The sequence below is a fragment of the Aulonocara sp. 'chitande type north' Nkhata Bay genome, linkage group LG17, assembly GCF_057382095.1.
Source record: "Aulonocara sp. 'chitande type north' Nkhata Bay isolate Kocher_YH1m ecotype deep benthic linkage group LG17, A_spYH_male_GT1.1, whole genome shotgun sequence".
Taxonomy (NCBI): domain Eukaryota; kingdom Metazoa; phylum Chordata; class Actinopteri; order Cichliformes; family Cichlidae; genus Aulonocara; species Aulonocara sp. 'chitande type north' Nkhata Bay.
Window position 1 is genome coordinate 6617342 of NC_141360.1, and position 13924 is coordinate 6631265.

The 13924-nt window shown below is 40.6% G+C and overlaps 1 protein-coding gene across 1 annotated transcript in view; it reads right to left on the minus strand.

Annotated features, from left to right (window-relative positions):
• raver2 (ribonucleoprotein, PTB-binding 2) overlaps positions 1–13924 on the minus strand; it is a 97949-nt gene that overhangs the window by 23722 nt on the left and 60303 nt on the right. The gene's annotated exons all lie outside the window — the stretch shown is intronic.

The window sequence follows — 13924 nt, forward strand, 5'->3', positions numbered from 1 at the left end:
AGGACAGGAACTCAATTTAACTTCTCTCACATTTTAAAGGATGTGTGATCTGTTAGAGACCATTTGAAGGTTTGGTTTGCTAATACTTGCATCATCGCTGCTAAAGGTGCACAATTAGACACCAAAAAGGCAGTTTTCAAATAAATTCATCTTCATTCCAGACACGCACAAACAAAGAGAATTTCGTGGCACTGTTGGAAGTTAAATGCAGCGTTACTTGTAGTGTCTACAGAATATAAACAGCTGTGTTAAAAAAAAATCTGCATATTCATAGACTCTGGATATTTCAGCCAAAGAGAAAAGCATATATAATTTCAGGAACCTGCAACTATATAAATGAACACTTTTATGAGAAACCCTTATCTGATTTCTTATATTAATTTCCATATGGTGAAAGGAAGGTGCACTTTTGCATTCATTCGGTACATATTGTGTGGTTTGCTCCCGCTGAAATGCAGCATTTGTGATAGACTCTGGCCACATCTCCCCACTACTTTAAGCTGCAACCAAGTGATCAGCCAAATCATTACTGACCTTTTTACTCTGAAAAGTAAAGAAGGGGAAAATTGTGCAAAACAAAGCTGAAGAGCTATATTTGTGGTTCTCTTTGCACACAAGGTCGCATAAGAGCGTGTGAGTCATGGAGGCTTTTATATCAATCAACACAGTCTGTATCGCACAGGCCAAATGTATTTTGAAAGGTGCAGACGCTGTGAAATACCAATCATGTAGCAAGCAAAACAGCAGACCAATGTGAATACTGGTCCTTAGCCATAGCGTGAGATTTGTCGTGTTAATTGTGGATTAACGTTATTTTGTAGCGACTTTTATAGTACATCAGCACAATGTTGTTAATGAGTGAAGTCAGCTTTGGTTTCTTTTGAGAAAGTAGCATAACTGTGAGGTTGGAGTAATTTCTATGGAAGGATGTAATCTGTGGGCATCTTTCTCACCCTCAACCGGTTGCAGCAGATGGCTGCTCCTCCCTGATCCTGGTTCTACCAGGTTTCTTCCTGTTAAAAAAGGGAGTTTCTTCTTTTCATTGTCACCAAGTGCTTTTGGGGGTTTTCTCTCTATCCAGCTTTGTCACATCAGCATCAGTCTTCTTGGAATTTTTTTTTTTTGAATCTCTACTGGAAGCAGTTCTAGATGTGACACCATCACAACACTGGTGGAAAAGCCCTGGCTACTCTCTTATAATGTTGCAATAAACTCTGATCTTGAGGGTATGAAAGTCAATAAATCCAAAGTCCAAGTGACAAATTTCTAATGTGAGAGCAATGAAAAAGTCCTTCAGGGTTAAACAAAGCAGAACGGGACAGAACTACAGAGACATTAATACGAATAATGATCAACAATCAGGCAGCAACAGCAGCGTGGAGCAGCAGGTGGTTTTAATGATACATGTTTGAAGGTAATACTTTCCATGAATTTGCTGCCTGAAATAATGCAATATTAAATACAAGCAGAGCTGGAAGAAAACAAGGAAGAAGGATGATCAACAGAAAATTAGCACCTATAATTTCAACTCATTTGGATGCTCATTGATTCAATGTTTCTCAACCAAATGTACCAGACATTTACTGCTTTGTACATTTGGATTCGTAGGTTTTCAGCTTGAAATTCTTAGAAACTGGATGTCTGTTTATTTTTATTTTTTTGGGGGGGGGGGGGGTTAGTATTTTCTGACATTTTAAGGTAAACCATTGTTTGAATACTGAAGAAATACATTATTCAGCCTATTTCACCTTCCAGGGCTAATAAAAGGAAAGCCGTTCAGAAAGTTGAGTTAAACATTAGGAAGACATCTTCAGCAATAAATTAAAAATAAAATACAATCAATTCAATTAAATGCAGCTTTTGCTAATGTTTTACCACTGTTCGCCAAGAGGTGAAGATATCTGAGTTTTCTCAAGTCGCAGTTTTGACCTCTAAGGGCCAGCATATGAATCGAAGTACATGACTAAGGTCTACACAGAAAAAACCCCCAATATGAATAAGTCTTCTGATGCCTCCACATACAGCATAAAATCAGGGAGGGTATAAGAATTCATACACAAAGGCTTTCACATGAAATGTGAGCAAATCAGAAACTTGATTATTTATTTTCAACTGCTGCAAACAGCTAAGGCATCAGCTAAACTCAGAAGAGTTTCAAACTCTGCGTTTACATTGCACATATGTACATTCAGTACTGTGCAAACGTTTTAGGCAGGTGTAAAAGAAAAAATGCTGTTTACAAAGAATGCTTTCAGAAATATAAATGGTTGTTTATTGGCCCCAAACGTATTCTGCAGCAGGACAACGACCAAAACATACAGCCAAAGTCATCAGAAGTACTGGAAGTGATGTTATGGCCCCATAGAGCACTGATCTCAACATCATCGAGTGTGTCTGGGATTACATGAAGAGACAGAAGGATTTGAGGAAGCGTACATCCGCAGAAGATCTGTGGTTAGTTCTCCAAGATGTTTGGAACAACCTACCAGCCAAGTTCCTTTGTTGTTGTCGTGTACCCAGAAGAAGAACTGATGCTGTTTTGAAGGCAAAGGTTGGTCACACCAAATATTGAATGATTTAGATTCATTCACTGCATGTTGTTGAAATAATTAACACTTCCATTTTTGTGCTGTATGTGAGTAGTTTATGAAATGATTCAATTTTTTCTTTCCTTTCTCTTTGTTGTAAAAATAAAGGAATTTTGAATCAGTGGAAAGCAAACGCATTTGTACTTTTTCAGCACCAACACTGACGCCTGTTAGCTTCAACACTCAATCAAGTGGCCCCTCCACTTCCTCCCACCTCTCATTCGTCTGCTGTTCCCTCCAGCCTGAACAGGGGGATGGAGAGATGGATGGTTGAATGAATGCAGGGAACACGAGAGGAATATGCACGTATGTGTGGAGGAGTAGGTCGATAGGCTATTATCATCAGCATATATTAAGCAAACTCCATGGAAATGACCGGAACCACTTTACCACTTGAGATATGGATGGATGGATGGGGGAGAGAGAGTGGGAGTGAGGAGGGAAAAGAAAGAAAGTAAGTGGCGGAGGAAGGGGACATAAAAGTGAGGCAGAAAACATCAGTGATTGATTAAGTGACTGATGGTTGAAGAGAATGAGGGGGGGTGGGCTGACAGAGAATATGAGCCAGAAAAGACAGGAAGAAAAACACATAAAAACTTGCTAACCATTATTTTTGTGTGGACACACACACACACACACACACACACACACACACACACACACACACACACACACACACACGGGTATTCATAGCTTGTGAATCTAATTCAGCGGCCCCTTTTTGCGCCACAGACCAGTTTATGTCCCCCAATATTTTCACGGACCAGCCTTTAAGGTGTCGTGGATAAATACAGCAAAATAAAACCAGTACCGGTACCAAAAAAAGATTTATTCATAACACACGGGAAGAGACACTGGGAAACTGAGTTAACGATAAAAACCGATAAAAACTCATGGGGACCAGGATTTTGGTCCCCATGAGGTGTGTTGATCCCCACAAGTATAGTAAACTTCCAATTTTTGGTCCCCACAATGATATGAATACACACTCTCACACACACACACGAGTGGAAGTGGGTAAACTGTGAAACAAACATTATATATCAAATTGGATTCTGTGAAAATGGCATTCAGACTGTCATCAACTTGTGTTTGTGAGCGCGTTCGTGAGCAAGGATGCAAAGACTGAGTGAGCTTCTCCCTTAATTTTTTTTCTCCGACTGCACTCACACAACAGAAGACTGGAATATATAAAACATTCAATCATTATTTGAATCTGCACAATTATGCAAATTTAAAATGGGCTTGTGCGTACTGTATCTGAGCCTTGTGGATGCCAGTTGTCATTTAGCTCTCTTTCTCTCTCTGTTTCCATGTGTACAGTCTCTTTAAAAACCCAACACCCCTCCAACAAAGACCATAATTTCTGGATCATGGTTTGAAGATTGAAATGTCCTCTTACTGCAGGAGTGTTCACATTAAGACTACTGTACAGAGAAAGACAAAAAACAAAAATATTTCTGATCTAATGTCAAGTTTCCCAGATTTTCCTTCAAAATTATGCTTTAAATGCCTTTGGATGATTAAAAAAAACCCAAAACAGATTTAAGATGGAAATCAGAAACTGTTTGCATTGCAATGATCCTTTTTTCTGTTTTTTTCCTATCACGTGTGGCTCTACCTTGTCCTCAAGGCAGACTTTGAGAACATTAAAGAGTAATTATATGAGCAAATTTAGCACTTCGTGCTTCATCCTCCAAATTATTCTTGATGCAAATCAAAAACAGATTGGCCCAGAAGAAACTCCTTCTCCTGCAATATGCAATTACCCTGTACCAGTCTAATTAGCACATTTTTTTCCACACGTTGGCCAATAGGTAGTTATGTTTGAATAACAGATTACACTAACCCACTGCACAAACTCAAGTCCAGGGAAAATATGGATTTTTGACTAAAAGCACAGTTTTCTTTGAGCGGTGCATAAAAGCCAAACTGTGATGCATAAGCCTTCAAATTTCACTTGCATGCAATACGCTTAGAGTTTTCATCTTTATGTGTCGGAAATCATCATCACTGCATGCACTGACATGTTTGTTTTGATGCTGTTTAATCAGAAAATGAGGCATACTCTCACCAGTCACTTTATTCGGTGACCCGGTTCAAGTGCTTAATACAAATATCTAATCAGCCAATCACATGATCTTTCTTTTAAGCCACACATTGGAAATCTTATAAAAAACATTCAGATTAAAAGTAAGGTGTGAAAAAACAATTTGTTGCTGCCACCTTCTTACATCACATTGATTATGGTGACATTATTTGAGGTATTTTCTTACAATGCTCCTTATACTTGGAACAAATTACAACAGGATTTGAAGCTGTGCAGCTTAACTGAACTGAAGGGCTTTAAACCAATTTTAAGGACAACAGAGAAAGCATCATTGGATGTCTGTTCATGTTCTTGTGGTATTGTTACTGTCTTTTATTTTATTTTCAGGTGCAATTTTTTTGTATGAATTGTAACAACTACAGTATGTTTTAACATGTTGTCATTTTGTATGGATATTTAAAACGGGTCGCTCTTAAAAATGAGACCTCGTGTCTCAATGAGATTTACCTGTATAAATAAAGGTGAAAATAAAAAACATGAGAGAAACTGAATTAGGCATATAGGTGCACTCAAGATGACCTGCGTGGAAGTTGATGTCAGACAGGCTGGTCTGAGTATCTCAGAAACAGCTGATCTACTCTCACACAACTATCTATAGGGGGAAAAAAGAAAAAAGAAAGAAATAGGAAAACACTGGAGTGAACAGCCGTTCTCTGGGTAAAAATGCCTTGTAGATGCCAGAAGTGAGAGGAGAATGCCCAACAGATGGTTTTGAGCGAACAAAAAGGTAACAGTAAATCAAAAACCCCTCAGTACAACTAAGTTATGCAGAAGAGCATCTTTGAACCCACAACTGAACCTTGAAGCAGATGGGTTACAGCAGCAGAAGCCACACCAGTTGCCCTCATGTCAGTAACTGTAAGAACAGGGATGGGATTACGGAAAATGAACATCAGAAGACGGGAAACCCGTTGTCTGGTGTGATGATTCTTGTTTTCTGCTATCAGATCCAGAGAGTAGGGGTACCATAACATGAAAGCATGGTTCCAACCTAGCCTTATATCAAGGCTAGTAGCAGTGGTGTAATGATGTGGGAGATAACTTTCGTAGCACACTTTGGGCCCTTTAGTATGAATTGAGCATGGTTTGCATTTCACAGCCTACCTGAGTCTTGCTGACCATGTGACCATATGAGCAGTCTTCTGACGGCTGCTACCAGCAGGACAACGTACCACGTCAAAGCTCACGTCATCTCACACTGGTTCACTATACTCAAGTGGCCTCCACAGTTACTAGACCTGCAGTGGAGCACCTTTGGGATGTGGTGGAACAGGACATGTGTGCAAAGAATTAAGGTAGTTCTCAAGGCAAAAGGAGGTACAGCCTACAACTAGTAAGGCACACTAATAATGGGACTGTAAGTGTATATTTAAACTACTACGCAACATACAACATATTCATGCGGAAAAAAAGACACCATGTCTAAGCGAAACGATAAAAGGAATATAAATGCAATATGGCTGAAAATCACACTTACAGCATTTTGTTACATGAAGCACTCTCGTCTTATACTCAAACATTCCTTACTAGCCAGGGTTTTGACAGCATAATCAGGCATCTATGCTAAATGAGTCAAGCCAAAGTGCTGTGGCACTTGAGGCAACTTCAGTTTCAGCATAATTAACAGCAGCTGATGACTCTTTTTTTTTTTTTAACTTGTTCAGTACGACAGCAAATTTTCACAAAGATATGAAGCACTAAAGGCTGAGTTTTCAAGTGGGAATCTACATGTAAAGGGATGCTGCTGATTGAGAACAGCATTTTCCATCATGACATGTTGGATTTTATTTGTTCTTGTTATTTGTTACAGATCTTCAGTTGTATTATTGGTGCTTTGTGTATAATAAGGTCCATTACAAAAAACACTCACTTCTAACCTAAAAAACTCTTCATGCACCTTAAATAACATATCCAACAGGAACAGAAAGTTCGTCCATAGTCAGCTCGCCAAACTGAAAAACAAAATGTTGGGGGACCCAAACTGCCCTCTTGTTGCTACACATTGACACTTACGACAGACATGGCACATGTTGTGAATGTGAGCGATTTATGATTGATTGTTAACAAACACGTAGTCTGTTATGTGTTGTGACCAAGTCATGACACACATCTTTGACTCAACAGATCTCTAAAACTTATTTGGATGTACACAGATGTAATGCTTTGGTGCTTCCATGCTGATGGTTTTGTATTTTTATTCTGTTCTTAATGTTAAGCGCTTTGCTCAGCACTTGCTTTATAAAAGAGTTGACTTGGCTGGCAGCTCTGCATTGAAGAAGCCTAGAGTGCAGAGAGTTCTGGCAGGAAATTCTTGCTCACTCATGTCTGTATCTCAACTTGCTGTGCTAAACTTTTCAGTTTTATTTAATTTCATTATATGATGCCAGTTGAAAACTGGTTCATCATTATTCTTACTTTTTCAAGTCATCTGCTGCGTTTTTTCTTATTTGTCTAAACTTTTTTCCACTGTATTTACTGATATGTTGCATTACTAATATCTTACTGATTTTTCTTTATTGACTTTTCAGATCATCAACAGGGAATAATAAACAATCCACATCTGAGTGTGGTTATTTATATATCTATCAAGCGTCTGGTCAGGGTAATATATGGGTTTTGATTAGTCCATGTGATGTGACCATGTGACCAACAACATGTGATTCAAGACTACACTGCATTATTATCAGATGAAGAGCAGAAGTGCTTGAACTGTTTCATCTACCAAAATCAGAATCAGAATACTTTAATAATCTCTGAAGAAATGATGTGGTTACAGTTGCTCCAAGGCAACAACAGTAACAGACTGAACTAAATTAAATAATACAATATATCACAAAATATAAGAGATGGCTATAATATATACAAATAGCTCAATTATAATTATAAATGGGCAGCACGGTGGCACGGTGGTTAGCACTGTTGCCGCACAGCAAGAAGGTCCTGAGTTCAATTCCACCATTAGGCCGGGGTCTTTCTATGTGGAGTTTGCATGTTCTCCCTGTGTTTGTGTGGGTTCCCTTTGAGTACTCTGGCTTCCTCCCACCATCCAAAGACAAGCAGTTAGTGGGGATAGGTTAATTGGTTAATCCAAATTGCCCATAGGTGTGAATGCTGGAGTGAATGTGAGCGAGAATGGTTGTCTGTCTCTGTGTGTTGGCCCTGTGATAGACCGGTGACCTGTCCAGAGTGTACCCCGCCTCTCGCCCTATGACAGCTGGAATAGGCTCCAGCGACCCTGAAAAGGATAAGTGGAAGCGAATGGATGGATGGATAATTATAAATATCCAGAAAAGATGCAACAAAGAGGTAAAACTACAGAATGAGAGCTGCTGATTTTCTCAAGGTAAAGACTCTTCACTATTTATGAGAGAAGACCAATCATTTCACCAATCCAAGAACTCCCTTTTAACAGGAAGAGACTTCCAGCACAAAATGACTCGTGGATGAGTAACCATCTGCTGTTTGGAGTTGGGGTTGAGTGAAAAGAGAAGGAAAAAAATCCCATTGCATTAACATGTGCCAATGGACTGCCTGGAATCTCAGTATCATCAGTACAACAGGAGAAACGGCAAATACGAATTTAAAGCGGATTCACTGAATTAATGCTGTCAAGCTCAATACTGCAAAGACACCTTAAAAACAATTTTTAAAAAAAGCAGTTGCCTGTCTACTCTTAAATGATGTTACTATACATGTGACTGTGCATGTGTGTGCACGCATAGCTAGCAATCACTGTGTCCGACAGCTCTTGACCTCCAGTCGTGGTCCCCAGCAAAGCGATGGCAGGGCTCAGGCTCGGGGGAGCACCTGTCAGTTTGTCGGTGTGTGTTTGTGTGTGCGTGCGTGTGTGTGCGTGTGTGTGTGTGACACAGTTTAAATGGTCACGTCAGTTGTCGGAACAGAGTGATGAGGTCAGGACAGCCCTGTCACAGCTGTCTTTGAAGAGAGGTACATGGCCTATCACAGTGACAGCTTTAAGTGCAAATGTCTTTATGACGAGTGCTGGACAACGAAGGGAGAGGTGGAGTTAATCTAAGTAAGCCTCCATTAAAAAAAAAGGGGAAAAAAAGAACGCTTGTGGTGTACTTCTGCTAAATCGAATGATTTCACAGATTTATCGTCACCTTTGTGTGCAGCGGGAAGACGTCACTGAATGAGATCATCTTTTCAAATAAAACTTTGAAACACTGCGTTTCACCAAAGGGGGTCAATAATTGTGTCAAGAATCTTATGATTGTACTTGGAAAGATTAATTAGCTCTACAAAAGCAAGTGCCAGTGATTGAGAGAGTAAAAGAGTACATATTCAAAATCAGCTAAATTAGCTCTTTTTTTCTCCCCTGTTGTACTAAATAAGGCAACTGTCTGGCTCCCGACAGCAAAAGAAAACTCATTATTTTCATTTCCATTTTTCTGGTTGATTGTCAACAAAGTTGAAGGTGCCTTGGGGATTTTTCTTCTAAAAAACAAAAAAGAAAAAAAAGTTAAAAGTGGCCGAAAAGCACAAGAAGTGCTCATATCCATCCTCATAAAACACGTATCATGAAAGCTCAGATCCACGTTCACCGCTTTGCTGTTAACTTCTCGGCTTTTGTTCTGACATTGCTGCACATCACCACCATCTGTATCACTTATACACCACTGATAGTGCAGATTTTGCTTTTTTGTTTGTTTGGTTGGTTTTTTTTTTGGAGGGGGGGGGGTTAGGTTGGCACTAGTATGATGCTTTGCTGTGTCCGTACTCATCTAACACTGCTCTGAAGAAATTACTTTTTTGCAGCAATTTATTTCTGCACTGCTTTAAACCATCCATCCATCAATCTTAATCAAACCACTGGAAGTTATATCCTGACCTGAAAGAAAAATCAAAGGTCTTAAAACAGAACTTGTCCACTCTTTGAAAGACATTTTTATGTAACATTTGTTCTTTTTTTGTCTCCTGCCTATAAATGTGAGTATTCAACTTGCTCCTAGTCATCATTATTACATCAATAGTTGCATATATGCCACCAGTCGTCTTCCTTTGATTGGCATCATACGCCTCTTCGCTATTTCACCTCATCGCTCCACGTCTCGCTGTCCTTCTATTATGCCTGACACTGTCGGCTCTCCTCCTTCACTCCATCCTCTCTCTAATAGTTCTGGCATTCTTAGCGCCGTCCTCCTTTACTCCCATCCCTCCTTCCATTTCCAACCTGCCGTCCTTTCCTCTAATATGGTTGACATTCTTTACTTTCTCTTCCTTCCATTTCTCCTGGCTGACTCAAGCTAAAGTGCTGCCTGGAGGGCCCTTTCATGGGTAGCAGAATTATAACGCTCGGGACCAAGGCCACAGGTTAAGTGCACGCCGAACAAAGAAAAAGTGACATAAGGGCTGAGTTCTACTTATGTGCACAGAGGAGGAGGACGGTTTATGCAAGGTGAACTGGAGCTGCTGGCAGTGAGGCATTAGGGAATCATCTTAAACAAATAAATATGCAACAAACAAAATGACCAACTCAGAACAGCTCCTCTTCTATTCTGCAGACAGCACTGATCTCTGACCTGTACAGAAACACATTCAGTATATTGATATTATTAAGTATTAATATCTATGTTATCTCTCTCTTGTAGAGTCTCTCTTGGCTCTTGATGGAGGTGGTCGCATCTTTCTCTCTGTCCCTCCCTTTTATTTCCTGCTTGGCTTCTTTGTCCTTGTCTAGTCTTGTCTAACTCTTAGAGACTCTCTCAGTCTTGTTCTCTGTAAACAAGAAATTATGGATTTGATCAACTGGTCTCTTTTTCGCCCTAAACCAAACCCAAACAACCACTAATTACATGCAGCCTCACCTCACTAGCTGGAAGCTCCAGGGCGGAAGCAGGAACAACAAATTCTCCCAGATCACAAGACGGTGTATGACCCTATCCTCCTACTTCCTCGGACCGGACGGCTGTTGTGTACATCGGCTCTGTCCAATACCCCCTCCCCTGTCACAAGTCGCATGTTTTTTATGTTGTTATGTTGTAAGGTGTGAAGATTCATGTGCTTCATTGTGCTGAGGGTTTTTATTCTACTCTCAAACTGCTCTCCCATAAGGAGCTCAGTCTGGATGGAGTTCTTATTTTTCCCTCCTCTTCCCTCATGTATTTATGTATTTCATTGTTTTTTTACCATCATACATCTCTCTGACCTGTCTTACCAACGTCATGTTTGTGCAATGTATGTACGGTTGGAAGGGGTCCTATTTCACTCTGTGTTCGTGTAACATTGCTAGTGACAATTAAACGGCTCAATCTCAATCAATTATGCTACGCAGTCAAACAGGGAAAACTGTGGTTGGAGACTGCAGCATGACCAAAATTATGGCAACCGTGTACATGCATACATGCAGTCTCCTGACAATAAACAGCGATACAGGTGAAAACTGCACATCTGTTGATGAAAAAGTCCCATTAACTACTTACAGTGGGGCAAAAAAGTATTTAGTCAGCCACCGATTGTGCAAGTTCCCCCACCTAAAATGATGACAGAGGTCAGTAATTTGCACCAGAGGTACACTTCAACTGTGAGAGACAGAATGTGAAAAAAAAATCCATGAATCCACATGGTAGGATTTGTAAAGAATTCATTCGTAAATCAGGGTGGAAAATAAGTATTTGGTCAATAACAAAAATACAACTCAATACTTTGTAACATAACCTTTGTTGGCAATAACAGAGGTCAAACGTTTACTATAGGTCTTTACCAGGTTTGCACACACAGTAGCTGGTATTTTGGCCCATTCCTCCATGCAGATCTTCTCGAGAGCAGTGATGTTTTGGGGCTGTCGCCGAGCAACACGGACTTTCAACTCCCGCCACAGATTTTCTATGGGGTTGAGGTCTGGAGACTGGCTAGGCCACTCCAGGACTTTCAAATGCTTCTTACGGAGCCACTCCTTTATTGCCCGGGCGGTGTGTTTTGGATCATTGTCATGTTGGAAGACCCAGCCTCGTTTCATCTTCAAAGTTCTCACTGATGGAAGGAGGTTTTGGCTCAAAATCTCACGATACATGGCCCCATTCATTCTGTCCTTAACACGGATCAGTCGTCCTGTCCCCTTGGCAGAAAAACAGCCCCATAGCATGATGTTTCCACCCCCATGCTTCACAGTAGGTATGGTGTTCTTGGGATGCAACTCAGTATTCTTCTTCCTCCAAACACGACGAGTTGAGTTTATACCAAAAAGTTCTACTTTGGTTTCATCTGACCACATGACATTCTCCCAATCCTCTGCTGTATCATCCATGTGCTCTCTGGCAAACTTCAGACGGGCCTGGACATGCACTGGCTTCAGCAGCGGAACACGTCTGGCACTGCGGGATTTGATTCCCTGCCGTTGTAGTGTGTTACTGATGGTGACCTTTGTTACTTTGGTCCCAGCTCTCTGCAGGTCATTCACCAGGTCCCCCCGTGTGGTTCTGGGATCTTTGCTCACCGTTCTCATGATCATTTTGACCCCACGGGACGAGATCTTGCGTGGAGCCCCAGATCGAGGGAGATTATCAGTGGTCTTGTATGTCTTCCATTTTCTGATGATTGCTCCCACAGTTGATTTTTTCACACCAAGCTGCTTGCCTATTGTAGATTCACTCTTCCCAGTCTGGTGCAGGTCTACAATACTTTTCCTGGTGTCCTTCGAAAGCTCTTTGGTCTTGGCCATGGTGGGGTTTGGAGTCTGACTGTTTGAGGCTGTGGACAGGTGTCTTTTATACAGATGATGAGTTCAAACAGGTGCCATTCATACAGGTAACGAGTGGGGGACAGAAAAGCTTCTTACAGAAGACGTTACAGGTCTGTGAGAGCCAGAGATTTTCCTTGTTTGAGGTGACCAAATACTTATTTTCCACCCTGATTTACGAATAAATTCTTTACAAATCCTACCATGTGGATTCATGGATTTTTTTTTCACATTCTGTCTCTCACAGTTGAAGTGTAGCTCTGGCGCAAATTACTGACCTCTGTCATCATTTTAAGTGGGGGAACTTGCACAATCGGTGGCTGACTAAATACTTTTTTGCCCCACTGTATATTCAGAGTTTAGCCAGACTGATCGCAATGTGCTGGCAATCTGTCCGCATTTATAGGTTGCCTACCACCAGGTGACCTGTGGAATCACATGGTGATTGAAAGTGGTCGCTCAGGTATTGGGGGTGTTGCAGGGCCAATCAGCTGCTCAGCTCACCTGTTTCCAAGTGGTTGCTGCGTGTGACATAATTGAATGGAATCACCGGGCAACCGCTGATATTTCTCAGTCAAACGGAGGTTGCCGTCCTATTTCTACTTTAGTGTGAATGAGCTATTATGCATAAGCAAGACTAGCTAGCTAGCAACGGGAGCCAAACTAGCTACAGAGATTCTACAACCTTACCATGGTACCACGCTAAAGGTTTTATCAGGCATGCAGCATGACTAAAGGCATGGCAATGTCTGTCAACCAGTGCATCATTTACTAAAATCTGGTAAAGAAACGCACAACCTAAGTATTGATTTTTCTTGTAACATCACTACCAGGAAGGCATCAGAGAACCAAACCTGCTTGGCATTCACAGCTAGGATTGTGAATGTGGAAAACATACCTGTTAAATGTTAAACAGTAACATCACTGCATCATTGCTGTGCCTCAGCAGACTATGACTAAACCACTAATATGACTGTAGACTGCCCGAATCCATTCACCACAGTCACTATAAGCAAAAAAGGATGAAATAAAAATGCCAGTCAGGTTGCAATTTCTATTCATGTGTGTTCTGACTCATATATCTCACAGTTCCTGAGGTTTAGAGTTGAATATCACAGTAAGGTGACCTTATGACCATAAATAAACAAATAAAAGAAAGAACTCTTGGGCGTTCCGATATCACTTTTCAATATTGAAACAAAGATATTATCCATACAGACAAATGGCAAACACACAGGCCTAATACATGCCCATCTCTGCCATAAGGAAAGAGATATAATAAATACTATCATTAACATTACACTAGCAAATAATGGCATGCACATTTTTCATATTTCTGTACATGTTTTCTTTGCATCCTAATAGATGGTGCAGAGCATTTCATAAGCTCTTATCCTGAAATATTCTGGTGCATACATGGTGAAATGCAATAATACAACTGCTCTGAAGCACATAATGTACTGTACATAAAAAAATGCTGAACTATAGGTCAAAGCCTGCTGGCTTTGCAACAGTGAAGCAACATGA